This window comes from Carassius auratus, chromosome 13 (genome assembly GCF_003368295.1).
Source record: "Carassius auratus strain Wakin chromosome 13, ASM336829v1, whole genome shotgun sequence".
NCBI classification, from domain to species: Eukaryota; Metazoa; Chordata; class Actinopteri; order Cypriniformes; family Cyprinidae; genus Carassius; species Carassius auratus.
This window is the reverse complement of record NC_039255.1, coordinates 14,836,163-14,861,443: the sequence shown is the minus strand read 5'-3', so window position 1 is coordinate 14,861,443 and position 25,281 is coordinate 14,836,163. Positions and strand designations below refer to the sequence as shown.

The 25,281-nt window shown below is 36.1% G+C and overlaps 2 long non-coding RNA genes across 2 annotated transcripts in view; one reads left to right on the top strand and one right to left on the bottom strand.

Moving 5' to 3' along the window:
- The window catches only part of LOC113112791 (uncharacterized), a 32,446-nt gene that overhangs the window by 3,064 nt on the left and 4,101 nt on the right, over positions 1 to 25,281 (top strand). The window contains exon 2 of the long non-coding RNA XR_003293490.1: positions 21,855 to 21,931. This is a non-coding gene — a long non-coding RNA (uncharacterized LOC113112791). The remainder of the gene's footprint in view (positions 1 to 21,854; positions 21,932 to 25,281) is intronic.
- Positions 10,638 to 23,368, bottom strand: LOC113112792 (uncharacterized). Its single transcript, XR_003293491.1, has 3 exons — positions 23,169 to 23,368; positions 21,806 to 21,916; positions 10,638 to 11,214 (listed from the first exon to the last, which is right to left on the bottom strand). It is a non-coding gene; the product is annotated as an uncharacterized LOC113112792 (long non-coding RNA).

Here is a 25,281-nt window from a genome sequence, read left to right as displayed (position 1 = left end):
ATGCTGGCCACGTCAATGTTAATTCATTATGTTACATGATGGCAATAATAAGCACGTTAGCGGAGAAAATATACCTATAAAATGTTGGCTACTTAAATCAATAAATATTAAAACCATCTGAAAGTAAATTATACCCATTTGAGCATACGCGTGAAACACACGGCAAGACGGCTAATCAGTAGAATAAACAAGCAAATAAATAAATCAAACTAGTTAAATTTTTTTTTTTACAAACTTGAAAAAAGTAGGTACATCTACCATTTATACCATTTATGCGTGTAACCTACATAAATATCAACTGTCAGCATTAAAATTAGATTTAATACTGATATAAGCAATTCTATAAATGTTACACGTGTGCATCGGTTATTGACTTATCCAGGACCATCACTATGATTATCACTAGTCTATAACATTAATAATAAAACATTTAATAGAAAATTGTGTAGATTTAGACACATTGTGTGATTTACTACAGATTACATGACTGCATTTATCAAATAAAGAAATAATAAAACACCAACAGCTTTGGCAGAAGGTTATGAATGCCAATGTTGGTTATTTTTCTAAATATATTTAGCCTAATTCAGTTACATATGCAATCATACTCTAGATTTTTCTATAACTATATTTAATAATTTAGTCTGTTTATGACATAAACTGCTGCAATATGAAACCACATATTGTAAAGATTATGTGGCAATTGTTTGCATTTTGGGTAGATGTGTATATACACGTTTATATCACTGGCTCTCTGTATATATATATATATATATATATATATATATATATATATATATATACGTTTTAACTTGTCTTATAGTGAGATTTGTTTTCCATGATGGTCACAAAAAACCAAACACTGGTTAGTTTCATCTCAGAAAATAAGTCAGTGTCAAAGTGCGTTGAAATATGCATACTGTCTTGGTTAAACAACTGAATATTCCTGATTACATTTTGTGTGTGAATGTTAAATGAAAGACAGCCTTACTTACAATTACTAAAACATAATACATATTTCTGACTATATGCAGCTTTTTCATTTGCTCAGTATTATATCAGCAATAGTTGGTATGTCACAATAAGTAGATACATTAATCTGCAGGAAGAGAACAATTTACATTTATGCACACCATGTCTGAAAATATTGATGAAACAAATGAAAACAATAAAATAATAATAAAACAAAAATACCATGCAGGACAGCAACAACTCAGCCATCATACTCATGAGTGAGTGTGACAGTGTGTGTGGCAGCTGGAGCAGATGTTTGGACAGTAGAGCAGTCCTCAGCAGTCAGGCATTAAAGAGGACTTTACACCCACAGTTAAGGGCAGATAAAAGGCATGATGGCTGTGAAATGGTGCACAGTAGAAAGAAGTGTCTGAATAAGTTACAAACGATCAAGGAGAAGAGTGAACAGCTGGCTTTATACATAAAATACATGCTTTAATTTATTCATTAAATTTTTATAGAAAAATCAGATCACATTTAATTACACCTGTACAATTTATCTAAAGTTATTATTTGTTTTTCATGTTACCCTTTAAAGACATTTTCATTGTGTGAAACATTCTTATATGATACTTAAATTAGTAAATGTCTGCATTTAAATTTTTGGGTGAACTACTTCTTTAAGATAAGTTATTTATATTCCTGTTTGAAGCTATGATCGAGTATCAAGTACAAGAATATATATATATGTATGCTTATGGCTTCCTGAAGACCCCTGTCTGAGCCTCCTCTGAGGGAAAGAGAAATGGTTGTCACGATTATAGTCTTCCGGCCACTCGTGGCCCATGCTGATATAGAGACACTATGCCAAAGCCATATTTACTTCAACTACAGTAATATTATCAATAAAAACAGAAAGAAATGCACCTTTCAGTAACTCATCCAGACAAGTGTCTAAGCAGCTGTTCAGAGGCTTCCTGGCATCCTGTGAAGGGCTGATGGGGCAGGATTGGTCTACACTGAAGGAGATGTGCAGTTCTCCACAACAGACCAAGCTCTGGGGTCAGATAGGGTTAAAGGGACAGCTCACCCCAAAATTAAAATTCTGTTATCATTTACTCACTCTCATGTCGTTCCAAACCAGTATGATTTTTTTTCTTCCCATGTCCCATGTTCTTTTGTTGTTTTGACCCATTTGACTTGACCATTTTAACAGTTGAAAAGTTCTTTAAAATATTTTAAGAGGGCAAGTAAATGATGACTTTTTTTTTTTGTCTGAACTGCCCCTTTAACAATATATGGCTTTAAGTTTTCACCGTTGTGTGGATACTAAACATCAATATTGTCCTCTAGAGACAATGGTTTTGATTTCAGTGCCTATAGTAAGCGACACCTCACCAAACTGTCGAGGAGGCATATTACAAGGTACAACCAATACTGATATCGACATGTCTGTATTTGTTGAGAGAACCTCACAGTCATGATGTGATGTGATACGAATGATGAAATTATATGGCTCTGAGAGGGACTTTAATATTCAAAGAGGGAAGTAAATGGTACTGGGTACATTTTAGGGTCTGTAATTGCCAATAACCCTGAATGTTCCTCTCCCACCACCGCAGTAAAACAAAAAGGTGAAATTATTGAGAATTAGTACATTCTTGTGTCTTTTAAAGGGTCAAAGGGGTTCAGAGTCAATATGCCTATAGAACACATGCCTTCCCTTCACAAAAATCACTTTTAGAAAAGCAGACAGAGTGCAGGCCTGCACATTAAAACAATATATATACATCCAGCCATGTATACGTGGGGCTGTGGTGTTTCCCAGCTGACCTCTCTGTTACAGGCCAGCTGCTTTCTGCATTCATCCTGATCTCCAGTTCCATTCTGATATTTCCTCTTCCTGTCACTGAATAATAATCCTAAAGCAACCAGAAAATTAGCATTCACTTTCCATCAAATCAATGCCCTTTTTAAAACTGCACAGATTTCAAGTGGCTAACATTAGCAACATTAGAGGAGGGAGCGCTGCGTTCATTAACTTTCCTCTGAGCGAAAGAGGTAGCCTACTGTCCTTCTAGTGGCTTCTTTAGATGCCATATGTCCTTCATGTCAGCTAAGATTCTACAGTTACAGTTCAGGTTAGTGTGAAAGACAGATAAGTTGTATAATAAGAGGCCTGTGGGTTTTTTAAGCAGGTCTCATCATCTTGCATTACCATCAATAAATTCAACCCTGCAATAGTGCTGACATAAATTGGGGACCCTGTTCTCCTGTGACTGTACTTCCAAAGGTGTCATTGTTCAGAGGTGAATTTGCAGCCTTGCAGTTCCGCAATTAAAAGACCACTTCTCCAACAAATGGCTCCTCTTCTTGTGTCACTGATAGAGAAAGGTTCGTAAAATGTATATTCAGCAATGGAGCAGAAAAAAAGCACAACATTGGAGTTTGATGTTTTGGCAAACTCATTAATGCTGTCTTCTTTGAGGGTTGCGTTCGAGTGTTTATTGCAGTCGTGGGCGTTTGTACCATCTAGGCTGTTGTTTCCTGACCCGGTGTGGTTTTTTTAAGCCTGCAGATGACTACATAGAGCAGGGTACTAATTTGAGGATGCAATGTTGGCTTCTTTTGAAGTTCAAATCAACTTATGCCTTACATTTCATTTCCTTGCAAGTAACACCTTCAAAATACCTATTTTATCCATCTACACTGTTTTCGTGTGATATGTAAAAAAATAAAAATAAAATAATCAACAACAACAGCAATAAAATAAAAACAAATTTAAAATAATATAAATAATATACAAATAATTAAATATATTATTAAATGTTATATAATTATTATTACTATTATTAACACCAAGATCTTTGTTTTTTTTTCTTTTTTAAATAAGTAGTTTGGCTGTAAACAGTGTCCTTTCTGGAAATAAGCACTTGAAACCTATTTTTTTTTGGGATCAGCAGATTTGTAATTGTTGTGCGGCCTAATCTGGTCACTAATTCAATTATTTAGGCCTGCTTGGAACAGGAAGGCAGACATTGACTTAGTTAAGAAAAGCATAAATGGAAGATTATGTAAATCAATACTAATTAAATGAAGACAGGCCTTCACCTGTTTTTCACCTTTTAAATTCGCCGCAGCTTTCAATGCTGCATTTATTAAAGACAGGATATATTTTGTTTCCTTGATTTTCACGTTTTAAAAAGACAACATTTTGCAGGACTCTCTTCACACAGAAGGGCTTGTTCTGTCAGGGCTTGTTCTGTGAGCTGCGAAAGGCCTCGGAGCAGGTTAGACAGAGTGAGAACCGGCCTTTGAGTGAGCCCTCCAAGAGAAATAAAAAACACCCACTCCTCATGCGTTTGGTCAAACATAAGTTAAGCCAAGAGTAGGCTGGCAACTTGCCCCGCCGAAGCTCAAGCGACTCGCTTCGTCAGGTTATCAGCGGTGACCACCATGCCAAAAAAAGTGGGCACCAGGCACAGGAAGTACCAGATGGTGGAGGCTGGGAAGGCGAATAACACAGAACCGATCACAGGAAAGGTCAGGGAGAGAATGAAGGAAAAGGAAATGACACAGGATCTTCTTTTCGAGAATGTGTATTATTATTATTATTATTTTTAATGGCTGCAACTGAAGCTTTGCCGCCTTTCCGATGAATGACAGGCAAACGGAGCAAATCTGACATTGTTGAAGTATGAATTTCAGCATTTGCCTTTTTTTACAAAACACTAAGTCAGATCAGTCCCTCTTGATTGGTAAGAAGGGCTTGTCCTGCATTCGACCTGCCCGCAGAACAGGGGGGTTTTATTGGCTAATCAAGTTCAATTAATAAAACCTGTTCTCCTTAATTCATAGGATTTCATTCAAAAACATGCACTGGGATGAAGTAATACCCTTTATAACACTTGAAACTGTATCTTACTTTTGCACCTACAAATTTCACACATAAAAGTGAATGATGCAAATTTTAAAACAACACAATACTTAGTATATATATCTAAGTATATGGGAACAGAAGAGAAGTAAAGAGTATTCAGAAAGGCCATTGCATTGCACATTTGAATTAAGAGCAGGGAAAAGTAAGAGAGAGCAAAAGAGATGTTCTGTGTCTGGTCTTGATCCTGGCCTAAAGGAGTTCCTCCTCAGAGCTCAGAGCTGTTGTGACATCTTGGTGATTGATAGGTAAAAGGAGATCCATCCTGTAATAAAAGCAAAGTCCATGCAATAAAAGGCAGGATTTTAAAATCCTAAGTCAATACAGAACATCGATCCCAGTAGAGGGACAGCAAAGGGAAAAGAGGATAAACCCTGGAGAGAAAAAAAAACAAAGAATCCGTCATGAAAGAATGAAGTATTATGTGAATAGTTGGTTTATGCGAGTTGGTCATCTGGATAATAGACGGGGCACTGCAGAATCATGCTGACCAGATATTCTATAACTCTCGGACTATAAAATCCAGGTCTGGAATCAATCTGTGATTTTATAGCCGCCCTGTTTCTGCTCTCTGTTGTTTTATCAGTGAAAGGATGATACATTTTTGCACTCTACCTGCTCACAAGCACTTCACCGGAGTGCTGAAATACTATAGCAGTAAGAAATAGTGGTTGTAGCTTTAGAACCTGTCATCAGCATTCAGACTGGTCTCTAGGAGTTCAAAAACAGTTTTGACCAATCCAAAGACATAAAACAAGTTGGATTTTACCTATCTATCCATCCATCAATTATGCCATACAGACTTCACTTGCACAGGAACTTCTAGCCATTAACATCTTCCACATTCTTTCTCAGACCATCTCAAACTATGAATTGTGATCTTGACTCCTCGGTTAAACAAGTGCGACAACACCTACATGTCTTCAGAATCTGTACAACAGCAGCATGCCATCACTGAAGAAGACCTGCTCCTGGCTGCAGTCTTCAACCACAGAACCGCACACATGCTCGCATCTACACAGATGTCTCATTGTTCCTCAGTTGCTTGCTCAGTGTGCTTAATTAAAGCTGAACTACGGGAACGTCCTCACAACGCTGAGGAAAAAACTCTCTTCAGCCAGTCTCTGTCTTTTATCAACCTGTAAAAAAAAAATAAAAAATCAAGCCTCTCCCTCGGTACTTAGTCTTCAATAGCATGCAACAAATAAATTGCAGATGAAGACCAGCACATATTCATGTCAGCTTTATTTCATGTTTCATACTGTATTTCCTGATGACTTCACGACTTTTGGAAATGGGACTTATGGGAAGTGACAAAAGCCAGTTCAGTACGAATTATGGCTCACAGTATTCATCTAATCTTTATTTTTTAATATACAGATCTTTTACATTTTTTAAAGGCAGAGATTGGTTTCCCTCAATCTCTCTCTCTCTCTTTTCTTTTTTCAACATTGTTGCTCTAGTTCATTCAACACCAGGGTCAACCTACAGCTTGTCTGGTGGTAAAGGTTATCTTATCAGATCATGTTCAGTTTGAGTGACCAACTCAGTGGGTGGACTGAGGTATTTGTAAAGTGATCATAGCAGCAGAGTTCTAGTTCACAGAGATAACAAGCCATCTGCTGCTCATCCAATGTGCCTCATGAGTCAGCTAATGCTTTGGCACCAGCCTCTTCCACAACAAAGAACAGTTTAACAAGGTATCAAGCATGCCTGGCCCAGACAGGTGTGAAGCCTTCACGTGTAGCATGCATTTGTAAATATTAAGTTTGTTTTTCTCAGTTGCTAAGGCACATTTCCTAAAACAATAACACATTTCTCAAAAATATGACCACAAAACCAAAATTGCAAACCTATTTAACAACAGAATCTATTACAATAGGCTTTTGTGAAGAAACAAAATACTGCAGCGAACTATTGGCATTGTTTGAATCTGTGTCAGGTTTGATGGAAGTTCAACAGTGTAAAGAAGTCTGGCTGGCCCAAACTTTTTACTACAATGAATCTAAATCAATTACAGTGCTAGGATACAGTTAACAAATGCATCAATTGTAAACAATGACTCTTAGTTGTGCTTATAATATTGTTCTCCGAGCATAAAGAATCAATTGAGGACTAGTATTTTTACTGCTGGTAAAAACTATGGATGTGAATGAGCACAGTATTAAATATATATATGCATATATATGCAAAAAAATCTGAATGTGCTATACTGTAAATCATGTTGAATGAAAACTGTTAAAGATAAACAATTCTGTAAAAATATTTTGCCAAATAGGTGAAAATTGGTGACAAAAAATTTCAAACCAATTTTGAATCAAATTTACATCACAGATAATGTTACTTGATCTGGCAAGACAGCAAAAGTAGCCTTTTTTAGGAAAGACGCCATGCTAATGTTCTCAGCAGCCGTCCTCCACTGGCTGGAGAAGATTTTTGTACTCATATGGATTTCTGTCATACGACAAAAGAACATGGTCAACTATAGTAACACAGATCTTAGCAGAGACAACCTTTTACACTGGCCTTTTCTTCCTGCTTTACTGTATTTCTACTCTACCTGTACTTTGTGGTGACATATTTCGGACTCCTCCAATCATTTAGTCCACTTAAACACCTGCCCCTTTCTTACAGTTAACTACAAGCTAGTATTTGGATCTTCCTCCATTCAGTCAACAATCAGCAGAACCAAATCCTTGCATTAGATATGTTCTTATCTGATAATCCTTTACACTACGATGTACATCACAGTACAGAAGAAATTATCTGTCACTTTTTCCGTTACATCACGACTGTAATCTTACTAATGCTTGCTAACGTACCCTAAGTCCACATAAATCTGAAAAGTGAAATCTTTTCACACAGAGATCCTAAGTCACAGACATTGTTCACAGCGCCGGTCTGAACTCGGTCTCTTCATAGCAGCTTGACCTGCTGGCCAGCATCTGTTCAGGTCCTGTGAGGCTAGTGCTACTGAAATACTTATTAAAGTGGACATTAACAAGGAGCAGTACCAGCCAAATGCCTTGTAACTTGGACGAGCAAGGTGACGAGATCATTAATTTTAACAAGGAGAGCCGATAATAATCTCATTGGAGCTCTTATTTTACTGACACTGCTCTCCTGGGTTAGTCCATATGACTTGGACACAAGGATAAAACGCCCAACTTATCAAAGCAACACAGCTTGGACTCATTACATATCGGTATTAGTTAAAGATCTATTACAGTATGCAGAATGCAGATTCCCAAACTCCTGAAAGTGGCTGTCATTGGAATTTTAATTGACTAACATCTCTGTTTCTATGGAACGATAAAATCATCTGGATTTAAGTTATGGCAAGTTTTTGAAGTGCTACAGGCGCCCGTAAATTTGGCGGCACCTTTGGGAGCTGCTGCAGCGGAGCTTGCTGTGCCACTATTTCATAGCATGGGTGATTCATGGCTCTCCATGTCATTCCCACAGAGGCATTGTAAATCTAAACTCATGCTGCCGTCATTAGGGAACGGTGGGCTGTCGAGCAGAGGCCCAAGGGCCACTTCACATGGACTAACGCTTTCGGTCATTTCACTGCTCTTCACATTTCATCTAGTGATCCCTTCCCAGCCAGACAGGCTTCAGGCTTTGGTGGACTGCGACCCTAGAGCTGTCACATCAACTTCACCCACGCACATGTCTGGCCTTGGTTCTCCCTGGCCAACAGCAGCTGTCCTACACGCTCGTAAAAATCATATTGCTATTAAGCTATAAAAAGGTTTTGCAACAAATGCACCATTTCATAGGCTTGAAAGAAAGGGAAATGTCAGTGGGAGAGTAAAACTGAGTTATTGCTTTCAGTTTGAAAAAAAGCATGCAACAAGAACTGATAGAATTTAAGAAAAGGAAAAAGAAAGAAAATATAGGAGCATAAGACTAGAAGGCCCAGGAGGGGTGTGCACGTTTCTTATACAAGCTCCTGGGCTCTTTGTTGTAGACACCTGTGCACATCTAATGTTTCAGCGAGTCTCTAAAAAACAAACGCAAAGCTCCGATCTCTTAATCCGCGTGGCTCCGTGGAGCACGGTCACATGATGATGGTGCACCATGGTGGTAGGGGTGCATGGGTGAGGGGCATCTTAATCTTTTTTAATTCAAATCAAGGAGGTCCCTGGTGGGACTCAGGGATGATACCCTATCCGCTGCAATCAGGCTGACCTCCACTTCGGGCGCGCTCTAAATGATTAATGGAGCTGCCTTCCCACTGGTTTCCACGGCAACTGGTAACCGGATAGCCCACAGGAATTCGGCTGCCCGCCCAAGTGTGCGCCAAGGGAGGAGGCAGAGAGGAAGAGAGAGAGAGAGAGAGAAAGAGTGCAAGAGAAAAAAAAGAGAAATGAAGCAGTGGTACTGACTCCATATGGGAGAGGGACGGGGTCGAGGGGGATAGTCCCAGTTCCATGAGAGAAGGAAAACAGAGACTTCCTTGAATATGTGAAAGCTTTCGCAGCTTTGTGAGAATGATGAATTAGGATGTAACGCTAACTGTTTACTATTCTAATAATAAGGCAACAGATTAAAAGATCACCAATCAAAGAGGCATCGATATCTATCGTCCACACTTAATATAAGTACATTTATATGCACAGTTATATTCAAGCTACAGCAGATTTTTGATTTCCCAAGCTACTGTCTGTCCAAGTACAAAACACAATATATAAACAAATATTGTTTATATTGTTAAATAGTGTTCTTTCAGGCAGTTTATCCAAGAAAATACAAAATTGGTTTGATTTCATATATACAGTATACACATACATATATGTATACATATATTTTTTATTTGCAAATATATAACTGTACATGCACACACAGTTTATTTGCAAAAAAAAATAATAATAAAAATAATAATATTATATATATATATATATATATATATATATATATATATATATATATATATATATATATATATAGGTTTAATATTTTGGTACTCTTAATCAGCCAGACTAAAGTGTTTACGTGACATTTTACATTTTTTAATGGCTTTAGTTCAATTAAAATCCTTTTTTTTTCATGGCTAACTTTAAACCACTGATACAGCACTGTGCTTAAAATACTACCACTGCTACCCCTTTGACTGGCCATCAGACATAACACATGGGCTTTGCAACTTTGAAAATAGCTCCCAAGCCCATGTCCATCCACCCAGAGGGTGACTGATGAAGGAATCCATGTTAACTTGATGGGACCTCTAGTGCTTAAGTGGCCTTTATAGGGTAAGAGGCTACATGGGGATTGATATTGATAGAAACTCAAAGCCTAAATTGATCTGCCCATGAGGTTCACAGCCATACAGTGTTCCTGAGTCGACAGAAGACAGCAATGATGGAACTTCACCAGTCGTGATATTAAAATTAGCAGAGGGCAGGTTAGCAGATAATTATGAACCATTTAACCCAATATCTTAATGTGTAATATGTAATTTAAAGTCAGAAAGAAGGGTCGGTTACACATCTAGACAAACATTCTGATTTATTGGACTTGTAACACAACACACATTCACTGGTCTTGGTCTCATCTTCTCTGTAAGTGTGTGTATGTTTGGGAGTATTTTGTGTCAGGCATATTGTTGTGGTTGAAGGTAAAATCAGCTGCTAGGTTTTCACAGGAAACCACACAGACAGAAAATGCTCCATAATGCCCAGTCTGTGTATTGAAATACCATCCCTAAGAGTGTGCTGTGCGTGCGTGTGGGTGTGTTTGTGTGTGTGTATATTGGAAGACATTCACAGCATCACCGAAGGTATCTGTGTACATGGTGTTGCAACATCCTGTCACTCATCGATGCGGCCACATTTTTGGATTAGATTTCTCCAAAGTTTTTGTCTCCGATGATGACACATCTTTCCGAAACATGTTTGAAATTCACATTATTTGTATTTACACGTAATGGGTGTTAAGCAGCTCCGGTTTCTAAATGCGTAGGCTAGCTGGAAAATGTCATTTTACTGCAATCTGCAAATTTGTCATGAAAGGGTATTTTTAAAGTTGTGCATGTGTGTCCTGTGTGTGTCCCGTAAGTGCTATATGCAGTGCTGACGGACTGATGCAGAGGGGGTATCACTGACATACTGACAGACCAGTAAACCCAATCTGACCTGTTCCTCCTTGCTCTTCTGTGGCCTCCGTCTCCCAGTCTCCCTCAGACTCCAGTTTCCTCTATTTCCTGCAAATCTCACAAGCCTTTATAGAGCTGCCGCTAGTCACTCAAACATGCAGCTTTAACCCACAGAGAGTACGGCAGGATTGACCTCACCCAGGTTCCAGTCTCTCATCAGTCCATACTGTGGGAATAATAATGACAGCCCATTAAACTGATGTGTTTACCTGACTATTTCAACAGCACGCAACAAATAATATTGTATTTTAGCTACTGATAAATGAATAAAACAAAATTCTAAAACTAAATTGAAGTATGTTTCAAATGTAAGTGCCATACATAATAAACATACACAAAAAGACTCACTTATTTCATTGTTCACAATTATTATAACTGTGGAATATATAAATAATAGTCAAAGTATGAAACTATACTAAATGGAATTATGCAAAGACCAAAAAAGTAAAAATCAAAACTGTTGACACTCTCAACTTTACACTGAGTTCATGTTATTTTGTGTTATTAGTATAATGCAATGTGTTTATGCGGTTTAAGGTATATATAAAATAATAATAATAAAAAAAGTGAGGTGTGCTCTGATTGGTCATTGTGTACATTGTGAACAGCTGAATTCCTCAAGTGTGTGACGGAAATGTTACGCCCCTTAACACTATGATGCTGTGTTTATAGTGCGATGAGACAAAAACAATAAAACCCATTATAAACTAGGCATTTGTTGTATCCAGTGGGGACATAATTAACTGATTATAAAGACTTATACTGTGTTTTGGCGCGTTGCGTATCGCACTGCGTAAACTTAAAAACAAATGTCTGCATTTACGATTAGAGAAACAACACGCACGACTCTACACTGCTTAAAACTCGCGTTTGAAAAGTCAATAGCAAATTCTTTATATATGAAAACATATTTACAGGCTGTGAGTCAGAACAGATGGCATTGTAGGCTACTCTCACAGGTTCCGGAAACAGTCCTCTGTAAAAAATAAGTTGCACACACACACGAATATTTGGTTTGAACTTTTCTGGAACAGTGTTGTAAATACAACTTAAACATTGATTTCTTTACTTTTATAAAGAATATCTTTTTGGGTTTGAGGCTTTAGTCTTTACGACTTTTAGGGATCTTATCTATTCACGAACAGCTTGTAACACTCCAAAGAGAAAGAAAAAAATTTAAAATGCATCATATGACCCCTTTAACTATATAATAATATTAGTTATTATTATTATTCAATTATTAATTTCTTATTAACAATTTGTTATTTGTATGTATATGTTATTAATAAAGAAATCTGTACAAAGTCACAATTTATAAGTGTCTACAAAACTTAAGCATAAATCTTTAGATCAAAAGGTCTTTCAAATCATAAGAAACATTCATTTAGTCCAAACTTTTGACTGATATCGTACATTAATTTTCTTTTAATGGCTTTGAAATTGTTTTCTATTGGTAAAATATTTACAAATGAACAAAACTCAGACTTTTGTCAGTGGCAACATAAGGATTAAATACCACTACACTTTTTGGAAAACAGGTGTATTTTTCTATACAGATGAGTGGAATACTTGCTGTTCTGAAGACCTGGCCGGAACCATTTTGTTGAAATTATGGATAATGATCGTGACCTGTATCCATAAGGCACAGTGTTTACTTTCACAAACAAGTTTATAAGATAAATTGAGGAATTCAAACTGTGTATACCAAGGGGAGCAGAAATGTTTAGTCACAGCGGAATATCTGACACATGTGACTACCGAAGGACTGAGGGCTGCTGGGTAAGAGAACGGACAAGCTTGTGTGGGAGGCTGGAAATACACCAACGGCAAACAGCAAACAACTAGAATCCATGAGCTGATCAAGTCTGACCTGAAATAGAATGAGAAAATGCTCCCTCACGTGTGTCTTATAGCTATGTGCATGTGTCACTGATGTCCGTAGACAAAACTTCATGAAACATTACAAACCACAGGAATTTGTGTAAGCAGATGTCTTTTAAGACTTTGTTCCTTTCAGAGATACTGAACCCAATTGTTCCGGAATCGCAATTGTTCTATCTATCTATCTATCTATCTATCTATCTATCTATCTATCTATCTATCTATCTATCTTATCTATCTATCTATCTATCTATCTATCTATCTATCTATCTATCTATCTTATTTCAAAATGTCATTTCCTTGAGTTTATTGTTATTTCCTTGACTTTATTGTTATTTCTTTGACATTTACTAACAATTTATGAGTGATAACTTCAAAGTAAAAAAATAAATAAAAGTAAAATAAAAGTCAATCAGTGCATGGATTACCGTGTGTTTCACAGAGATGGATTATTTTTCTAAAAATCTCAGTTTGTGTTCCACAGAAGAAAAGTTAGATACCTCTGGGACAGCATAAGGGTGAGTAAATGATGAGAGGATTTTCATTTTCAGGGGAAGTATCCCTTTGACTTGTAGTTACACTGTGAAAAACCAGCCGTTATAATCAGTCAACAGGCATATAAGAGTCAATGTGAGCAGTGTGAGAAGGGTTCAACAGTAGGTTTGCCCCCTTTGTCAGAGACCAAGGGGACCAGTCTAATTGCATTTCATGATTAATGAAAGAAGGAAATGGGGTCATGTTGTATTAAGAAAATGTGTGTTTAAACCCAAAACCGGCACAGAGCTCTAGACTAATGCATCAGTTATCGACTGGACACCTGAGAGCGAGAGGCTGTTACACTGGTCCCCATGGCCTGCAGGCCCATCCATCCACACAGAGCTCCCTATACCTTTCTGTCACAGTCACTCACTTTATTTCGATTATATCCTCTTTTTTTTAGCTCTTTTCCACTCCCTTTTTCTTGCAATCCCTTTCTCCATCCAACATTTCCCTATTGTCCATTCTTTCTCTACTCAATAACACAATAGGCTCAGTGTCAGTGTGATTGCATGTTTAAACGGAAGCCATGATGGTTAACACTCAGTCTGCTCTCAAACCCCTCTGTGGATAGCAATTTGATCCTGATGACTTGTTAGGGATACAACGGCATGGCCTCGGGTGCCAACAGCCATGATTACACTTACACTTCTCTCTGCATTTACTTCATTCTCTGATGCTAGTAGCAATAATATTTGTAGATATTTGAGGTACAAGCTAGTTTCTCAGTGTTTTATTTATTTATTTTTCTCTCATAACCTGGAGCTTTTACAAGTTTTGTGCTTTTTGGAAGAGCAAGGTTAAAAACTAAAGTCACATAAATCTGTTTCAGATCTGTTTTTGGTTTGCTCAAGTGAACCATCATTTGGATGCATAGAGTTCACTTTGCAAAGTTTAGTCGTAAAACAAATATGGAGTGTAGATAGCGACTAAACAAACAACGACTGATTCAGACGAGCTTCTCATCCTCAGCGGAGGCACAAACGAATGAAAGCATTATCGTACTGTGCCGAGATACAAAACAGGGAGTGGAAAAACAAAAAATAGAGTACCATGACATGAAAGCCTGTGCATTGGGATGACCTGAAATGAAAACCTGACTTTACAAAAACAGAATTCATAACGGTCTTTTCATCAATATGACAATTACCATAAATTGGTTATGAAGAGTGAACATTTCTGGCTTTGATATATGGTTTTCCTCCTCATCGGAAACTTCTGCTGTAAGGAACAATCAGTACATTAATGCCATAATTAAGTTTGACTAGGCCTTCATCAGAGAAGAAGATGAACTTGCAGAGGGAGTTTGAAAAATAGATTATCTTAACTTTTGCCTTCCACCCTACTATCATTATTTCCTGTTTCTCATAAACAAAATGTTAAAAACTGTTGACCATAGAATGACAAGACCTACTGGACTAAAATACGTACCATTTTAAAATCACACTGCTATTATTTTTCATAGTTAAAAAAAAAAAAATAACTAAGAATTTTTAATTGATTTAAACAGAGATTTATTTTTATTTTTTTGGAAGGAAGGGAACATCATTTAAAACCATTGAATAACCAGATTATGGCAACATTATAATATAAGTAAATCAGAATTAACTATATTTATTTTGCTGGATATAGTTTCAGAATTGGACCAGCATGGGCTGAACATGCTCTGATGTGAGTATACAGTATCATATTGATTTGCTCATAGTTGTCTTGCTCTTAGATAGATGATCCTGTTTTATTGGATCATTTCCTCAAACTATACATTAGGAGGCAGACAGGATCAAAAGCAAACACCAAGAAAGGTCACTCTAATGATTTCTGTTATGTTGGGAACATAAAAGAGAAGCAAAGCACTTTTTAGCAATCAGATTACACAAAAAGATCAGTTATCTCAATTGAAACTAGTTTGTTGCCATTTTTTAAGTTCTCTGTGCTGTATAACACAAACAATAAATATTCAGAATATATATATATATATATATATATATATATATATATATATACACACACATATACACATACACATATACATATATATATATATATATATATATATATATATATATATATATATATATATATATATATATATATATATATATATATATATATACGTATAAATCAACATTATAATTATTTCTCAAGGATTATGTGAAATTGAAGACTGCAGTAATAACTGCTGAAAATTCAGCTTTGCTATCACAGGGATAAGTTACATCATTTAATGTAAATAATGTAATTATTTACACACCACACTACACACACACTTCCTTCTCTGCCTATGGGTCAGAGGTCAAGTAATTCATCAAAGTTTCCTGAATAGAAAGTCACATAAAGAGCCGAAGATGGTGTGCTTTGTTTATAACTGTTATACCACATCATCTCTCTGTTTCCTAGATCACAGATGTGTGAAATCATTGGCTTTTCCATTTTTATTTTGGCCACCTTGTTTTGTGATTGTATGTGGTGTATGGGTCCTGCTGGTTACATTAACTGATGTTTGGACATCTGCTGGCTCAAAGAGTGGGCCTGTCAACATGGGCTTTAGAAAACCGAGAAATTGCACAAACACTGAGCTGTACAATAATAAAAACAAGCTACCGCTTTCTGCATTAGATCTTCATTAGCCCACTATCCGGACTCTGTGTTGCATTAATGCATTTAAAGAGTTAGTTCACCCAAGAACAAAAAAATCATCCTTCTACTCACCCTTGAAGTATCCTAGGTGTATGTGACTTCCTTCTTTCAGAATAATCCAATCGAAGTTATATTAAAAATTGTCCTTGCTCTTCCAAGCCTTTCAATGGGGGTAAGCGGGTGTTTGTTGTCAATTGCTCAGAAGACGTGAAACAAAGTGCACGCATCTGTAATATAATGTCCCTCAAACGGCTCCCTGGGCTTAATAAACACCCCCTGTAGCCAATCCATGTGATTTTGTAAGATAAATATCCAGATTTCAAACATAATAAATGCTTTTTTTTCTCACTACTGCTGGCTGTTGGGAACCGGAAGATGTGCAAGCAGAAGATGGAAGAAGTATGTGTGTCGCGCACCTCTGGGAAATGTAGGAGCAAAGGAAAACCAGTCTCCTCTTGGCTTATTTTGAAATCCTCCAACATTTTTCTTTAGAAATTCTCATTTTGTGTTTCTAATTCATGACCAGCGTTTTGTTTTGTTCTCTCTCCGTGCTTTTCACAAACCACGCAGCGGTGACATACTACGACATCTTTCCGGTTCCCAACAGTCAGCAGAAGTGAGAAAAAAGTGTTTATTATGTTTGAAATCTGGATATTTATCTTACAAAACCGCATGGATTCACTACAGGGGGACTTTATTTACCCCATTGAAAGGCTCGGAAGAGCAAGGACAATTTTTTATATAACTTAGTTTGGATTATTCTGAAAGAAGAAAGTCACATACACCTAGGATGCTTCGAGGGTGAACTACCCCTTTAAGGATATATTTGGTCAGATACAGTTACATTTCAAATGCCTTCTTCATTGAGCGGAGCAATGAGACTTTTTCCACTTCAACATATTTTCTTGTCAAGCAGTAAAACTATGGTTTGTGGTCTAATAAAATGAAGTTTGTATAAATTTGATCTAAAAGATGCTTAAATTTACAGCTATTAATAAAGTGAATAAAAGCAAGGAGTGAAGTAAAGAAATGATAGTGATGGGTCGATCTTAGCCACGATCAGTAGGGGAGTGCTATGGTAGGGCCCCGTTTATTTATTTTAAGATTCTGCTGAAAAGATACAGACTGATGTTTTGTCACATGTAAAATACAAACCGCTCAACAATATTTTGAAATAGCATAAACAGTGAAATGACCCTTGGCGTAATAACCATCACTTACCGTTATGATGGCAGACGGATGTATTCTGATAAGATGTCTTTTTTTTCTGTTTCAGGTCTTAATTTGTCCGTTTCATGCTAGAGTAATTCATATTCTGACCTTACAATACCAAAAATATATTACAAAATTATATTTTACCTCTTGAAATAATGGGAAAATTTTATATGATAGCAATATCAACTATAATTGCAGCTACACAATAAAGAGGGTATTTTGTTTGTTTCTGACTTTATCTTGAAGTTTAAATGTGATTCAATATCTTCTTGTGCTCATTGTGTTAGTTAAGCTGTCCAAATCTTTACCTTATCCACTTGACTCATTGCATTTTCTCACCCTCATGTCATTCCAAAACTATAAGACTTCCTTTCTGTTTTGACATTTTGTGTTCCACAGAATAAATAAATTCATCACATTTTTGGGTGGGCATTTCAAGTCTTTAATATTTGAATAGGACGCAATTATACAAAAGATATTTTGCTTTAATACTGTGGTTTGCTATGCTTAAAAAATAATGAACATCAGCATGTTACAATAAATAAAATGTATCTAAAATCTAAAATTAAAATGTAATCTATATAATCTAATAAATCTATTAAAATCTATCCTATTTTATGTTCACAAACACTATGAATTTAGTTACTTTTTTAAGATTCTAATTGGCACAATTTTCCCATCTACATACATTATGTGCTGTGAGCTTCTGATTCAAAACAAAACAAAAGAAATTTAGGCAACAGCAGTGAAAGGCAGAATAACGAGCTGGAGTGCTGTGTTTCTGAAGAGAAACATTATGCTTGATTTAGTTTCATCAAAATCTTGTTTACATGTCTCTGTGGAACTGACAGCAGCAGTGTGCTGTTATTTGAACCTGATCATTTGTCAGAGCGGTTGTGACAAGGGCACCACAAGACTCCTAAGAAGGACATGGGCTGCTGAGAACCAAATTCATTTTTAACCGGGTGCGAGACAGAGCCATTGGCTTTTAAAGTGCCATCGATTCACTGCAGTGGTACTTAATAATAGTCAGATCCAGATCCACACTTACATAACCTTTAGCTCAATCCTCACTTCAATGCCACTAGTCTCAAAACTCTGAGCGATGTGGCAAGTGATGAATTCTTTAACTGGGTATGCCATCTAATTTATCAGAGACAACAAATGCCTTACCACATGCTTATACACATGCATACATATACACACACATATATGTATATATATATGTATATATATATATATATATATATATATATATGTATATATATATATATATATATATATATATATATATATATATATATATATATATATATGGGTAAAGTTACTTTTAAAATTAATACATTACAATGTTGCATTACTCCCTAAAAAAGTAACTAATTGTGTTACTTAGATACTTTTATGGAAATAATGCATTACGTTACATTACTTTCACATTACTTTTTAAATATAAGCAGGGCTGGATTGTTTTTAATATAAAAAGTTCTATTTATAGCAAATGTAAAAGCCCTTTCATACCAAAAAGTGTGATGAATAAACCTCAGGCTGATGGAAAAGTAAATTGACATCTGTACAGTAGATGGACAAGAAGGTTCACTCTTCAGCAATAATAATAAATAATAAAAAAACAAAAACAACGAAGAACAATTGTTTGTTTATCTAAAGTCATTTATGCCAATTAGTATGGATGAACTGGATAATCAAAGGTCAGGAGCAAAGACATAGTTAATAAAATGGGATTAGATACATTTGTGTTATTTAACATATTTAATTATTGCAAGTTTGCGTCATATTCTGAGTTTGCATTTCACTGTTTTAATTCATTTTGAGGAATACTAAATCATTTTTTTTTTTTTTTTGCGAGTTCACATTTAGTCTAGAAGTACATCAAGTTCACATGATGTCTCTGTACTTCCGATTTATCCTATAATGGGGGCAGGAGACTTGTCAGTCAATAAATGTGAAAACAAAGTAACTGGTGTTACTTTTTGAAAAAGTAACTCAGATATTTTGTAAATTAAAAAGTAATGCATTACTTTACTAGTGACTTGAAAAAAATAATCTGATTATGTAACTTGCGTTACTTGTAATGCATTACCCCCAACACTGTGTGTGTGTATATGTATATATATATATATGTATATAGATATAGTAAAGAGTTTTCTTTATTTTCATGATTATGAAAATTGTAGACTCACACTGAAGGCATCAAATCTATGAATTAACCCATGTGGAATTATATATGGAATTATGTACATAACAAAAAAGTGTGAAACAACTGAAAATATGTCATATTGTAGGTTCTTCAAAGTAGCCACCTTTTGCTTTGATTACTGCTTTGCACACTCTTGGCATTCTCTTGATGAGCTTCAAGAGGTAGTCACCTGAAATGGTCTTCCAACAGTCTTGAAGGAGTTCCCCGAGAGATGCTTAGCACTTGTTGGCCCTTTTGCCTTCTGTCTGCGGTCCAGCTCACCCCTAAACCATCTCCATTGGGTTCAGGTCCGGTGACTGTGGAGGCCAGGTCATCTGGCGCAGCACCCCATCACTCTCCTTCTTGGTCAAACAGCCCTTGATGCCTTCAGTGTGAATCTACAATTTTCATAGTCATGAAAATAAAGAAAACTCTTTGAATAAGAAGGTGTGTCCAAACTTTTGGTCTGTACTATATATATATATATATATATATATATATGCACACACATGCAAGATTTGTCAAGCATGGGGAAAACAAATTATACAACAAAACCCTAACTTTGTTTAGTATGTATTAATGTATACCTTCAACATATTTTGTCTGTGCCAAAAAATTTATGAAGATATGTTCAAAAAGAAGATATTTTTTTTCAATAGACTTTCAATTGTAATTTTGCTTGAGAAAAAATGAAAAATGGTTACAATTGTTTTTTTTTTATTTGGTCCGGTTAGTTTTACATTTTTTCTGCTTGTGCCAGCAATTTGCAGACATCCTAAGAAACACTCAGATGCCCAGCTTCAACAGTCGTATCCTACTCAGAAGGGGTTACAGTATACATTGCAAACCCAGCACCTTTCTGACAATGGCAAAAAATAATGACGTTTCATAGCCATAGAGTGTAGGAGCCAGTTGTTGTGTATCCGCTCACCTGAATTCCCTCTCTAACTGACACGATTTAGCAGAAAATTACCATTGTTTGGCAAATAATTAAGTTACAGGTGGTTACATAAAAAATCCAAACATTTTATTATGGAAGCCAACAATCTGTGACACCTCAAATCAATATGGAATTTATACTAATGTTAACTCTCAACCAGTCCCCGAACTCATTCTCCCAAATGACTTGGGTATGCTTATTATTCAGCATTATAAGGACTGAATGCCCCTGTTGAACACTGAATATACAGATCTTGAAGTTTAAGTTCATTGCAAAAAGATAATCTTGTCCAACCCTTCTGGAATCAGAGACATTATGCATTGACCCAGGGTGGGAATTCCCCAGGTTCCTCCAAGAGGCCTCTTAAGCCCAGTGACAGTTTGTTGTTACCATATTGTGAAACCTAAAACCTCAAAGAGAGGTTTGTCACTCGCTCACCTTCTCCAGTTGTAAGCCAATAAGGACAGTAATTGACAGATACACTGCTGGAGTGAATGACTTGAGCTCTTGAGGCCAAGCATAAACTTGAACAGCTTCCTGACAGGAATCCATCATTGTTTTCTTTACCCCTTCACATGGGAGAATATAATGGTTTTTTTTTTTTTTTTTTTTACATTTTTCATTGGATAGCTTAATCATCACAAAAAAGGCGCCAACATCTGAATTTTCCATACACTAGTTCCAAACATTACACTTGTCTTTCAGCAGCACCGAACAGTATGAATATCCATTCAGATGCCCAGCTTCAACAGTCGAATTGGAGATCGACTGCATAGCAGGTTCCCACTGGGAAAGGGGATATACTTTGCAAAACCAGCACCTTTTTGTGCATAGCGCAATCAGATCCAGATGGTGTGGGTTATGACCTCCACGGGGCCAGGCTAGCTGATCTACTCTACTGTCACTCAGTATCTCAGTGTGTATGTGTGTTCAAAAGCGTAAAAGAGAAGACGCAGATGATGTATGTCAGTGTAAAAAGAGTCTACAGACTATAATTGCCACTCTCCTAATATGTGCCTTAATGACAGATCTGTCAGCTAATAATCATAGAGTAAAAATGATTCTGTGATGCCTATCTGTGGTTAAGCAACACATACACAAGACGATATTGCTGTGTGTGAACACTACAACACTTTGTAAAGTTTGGGAACATGCTAAATATAATCTAAATAGGGTTAATATTGTCAGTTGCCTGATAGTATTTCAAATGCAAAGAACAGGCAGCTTGTACTGAGACAAGCTGTCGCTGATGAATTAAGTATTTGAAAATGTAAAAAACTGAGATGCACAGAGGGGGATTTATTTTAGGTAAGACAGAAAAAAAAAACAAGAGGCTGTGGTGAAGGCTTGTACCATTTCTCTCATTTTATCCTTCCTCTCTCCTCTGCTCCTTTCTTGTTAGGTGATCGGGTTACTCCTCTGGCCCATCAGCTGAATAGGTGGGGCTTGATCAATGGCAGGAAACTGAAGGATCAAATGGTAATATATCAGAATAAGACGGAGCCAAAGTCTGCACTCAGCCACACACACACAGAGAGAGAGAGAGAGAGAGAGAGACAGAGAGACACTTAAACCTAGACAGAGGCCAATGTGACCACAGAAACAGTAACCTGCACACTGACACAGAGTCAGTAACCTTCATCTGTGCTGTACAAGACCATGGAGACCACAAGTGATGCATCTCACACACACACACACACACACACACACACTCACACACTCTTCTTTCTCTTTGCTCACTGACAAACGCATTTATACATTTATAAACCATTGCAGCCCACGGCAAATGCAAATTATTATCATGAATTGTGTTATTGATAATATTATAGATTACATTTATTATATCTAACGCACGTTTATATGTATTCATTCATTTTAATTATTTCTCAAAGTTACCCTGAGGATGTGTGTGACGCCTGTCGGGAATTTGCATAATATCCACACAAGAATTACTCTGAAAAACATAAGGCTGTACCACAGATGTAAAGCAATAAAACCAGATTATACTGGTCTCCACAAAGGACTTAATGTAGGACTAATTATCTCCTAATTTATTCTAATTTAGAGGTTTAGTGCAAGATTAATTTAATCAGGATATTGCACAAACCTCAAAATGAATCATTTTGTAATTCCAATCTTTGCAAGGTAATATATATATATATATATTTTTTTTTTTGATGGTTTTAATTTTATTTGACAGAATTCATGAAAATCAGAAATGACTTTGAAATTAGATTCCTTGTTTATCCCTTTCAGTTTTGTCACCTGATTAGCCACATACATGTAAGAAGCACTGACAAAATAAACAACAACAAAAACAACAAACACATAAAATAACAGTGTTTCTGCTAATGCTGCAGTTGGAGTCATTAATCACATGATTTGACATCAATCATTAAAGTGGTGCTGTGAAAAGCGTCTGACTGAATGAGTGAGTTTAGCAGGTTTAAATATTAAATAAAGCCGATCCACACTGAAAGAGAATTTCTAATATTTCTACACTTGCTTCGCCTAGTTTATCGTTCAATAAATGTGAACAATATGCACAATATATAGACTACAACATGGATGCTTATTTAGTCTCTGTCGGTAGAGGCAGGCGTGTTAAATTGTAAAATAATCTAAAGCTAAACACATTAGTTTCAGTGATTGTTTTCATCGGGACGTTTAAATGCGGCCATTTAAAAGATAAAGCATTTATCCCGACAGACTTTACCTGTGAGCGGTGTGAAGTGATACAGCACACACTTTAAGAGAAGCCCATTTGTGTTCAGACTCTGCAATATCTATTAGGCAGATGCTACTGCAACCTAACACCAGCTTTTAGGACACATTATGCCCTGGGTTCAGCGTGATATCGGAGGAGCTTGAATTGATGATTGTGTAAGGGTCGCCCGCAATCCCGCTGCCTGTCCATAAATCAGAAAGGACCTCAGATTGTCCACAAAAGGTCTAGAATTTAAATCTGATAACAATATTATATATATAATATATATAATAATAATCAATGCTTAAATGCCCAATAATAATGACATATAATTAGCTTTTACTCTATTTATTTATCTTTTTGAAAGCATAAGATTAAAACTATTTATTTTCAATATAAACAGTTTATTTCACGTGTTCGTTGTTGATGCTTTGGATTTAATTTTTTTCCCCAGTGTTCCTGTAATTACAAAGTTTACTCGTTTCAGGAAAAGACATCACCACTGAAAAATCGCAATAAACATCGTTGTGTTGCATTCTTTGTTGCGTCTGACAGCTTTAGTAAATTGTCTTTAGTAACGCAAATACTTCCCGTGTGCGTATACGGGAGGTTTAAAGTGAGCATCCGTGAAGCGGTTACCCGGGACTGATATAATTGTTTGTTTAATTTTCTCTGATGCATGGAGCCATGTCAGTGTTCACTGATTATAGTCCAGGTTTTGATTTGTGGCAATCAGTATTGTGGTATCTATTAAATCCAGGATCAAAATGATCCGGTTCCTCCTTTTCCATGGGCTGCAGCTCCAAGTGTCATTGGGGCCTGTGCGCTGCAGTCTGCGCAACCAATGCGCTGCGCATTTTCCTGTGTTGAAGGCAATTACTCCCCAGACCGAATGCAAGACACCCACATCATGGCTAGAGGGATTATATGTGCCTTTGTTGTACAAAAAAAAAAGTACAAAATGTTGAGGTATTTATGGAGGTTTTATGTAGGATACTTGTGTTTCTAAACCGTTATGAAAGCATCACAGTAGAGATGCAGTTAAGAAAATATATAGATCGGAATATCCTGGATTTCTTTTCGAACAAGAATAAACCATATGAAACTGTCAAATGCTGCATGCAGTAGGCTACATATTATCATCTCCGTGCGCTGTTGGGGACCGGGGTAGCGTTTAGAGTGATGTTTCAGTTTTTGATTATGTGCTATATGGGCGCCAAATTCTTACGAAATATTCCCATATTTGCATGCTACAAATAAACGTCAAGTAGCTTTTAATGGCGCTGTTGTTGAAACTTAACGCACAACTAGAGGTTGGTTGTTAACACGAATTGAAAAGATTAACATTACAATTTTGTGCATTACCTACTTTATATTGTGTTAATAACATTTAATAGGTTAACATATCTTTATTGAGTTAAATAAAATAAAAAACTCCTCAGAACATTCAATAATATATTTAATAGTAATAATAAAGTGTTAATCAAATTTACTTTATTTTTTATGTCCTCCCCATCCACACAATTTAAAATGGTAAAACGGAATAGTTAAAATGAAAACAGTCACAATTTATTTACCCTCATGAACCTGATTTTCTTGTATGACATTCTTTAAAATATCTTCTTTTGTGTTCCACAGAAGCAAGTAAGTCATACAGGATGAAATGAGGGTGAATAAATAACACAGTTTAAATTCTGGTGTGAACATCTCAAAATACCAATAAAGTAGTAAGCAAACATGGAAATTATGTATATATTAGCCAACAGCTCGGTTAACTGTATTATACACTATATATAGTTTAAAGACCATATATAAAAATATTAATTTTAAAGCTTGATGATATATATCACATTAAGAATCTACTAATTCTAGTACCATTTCTTCCATTTATCACCCATTAAAACCCATCAATATTGTAAGCCAGACATTAAATTTCACTTTTTAACCTTGTGTTACAACACTACCCATTCTGCCCTAAATCTTTTACTGTACACAATGGAACAGGGTAAGGATATTTTCATACTATTTTAAGAATAAGCTCTATATAATTATATTTTAAAATTCTCTTTAAATAAGAATAGTGAAAATAAAACAAAAATAAACACTGGCTGGTGTAAATTAG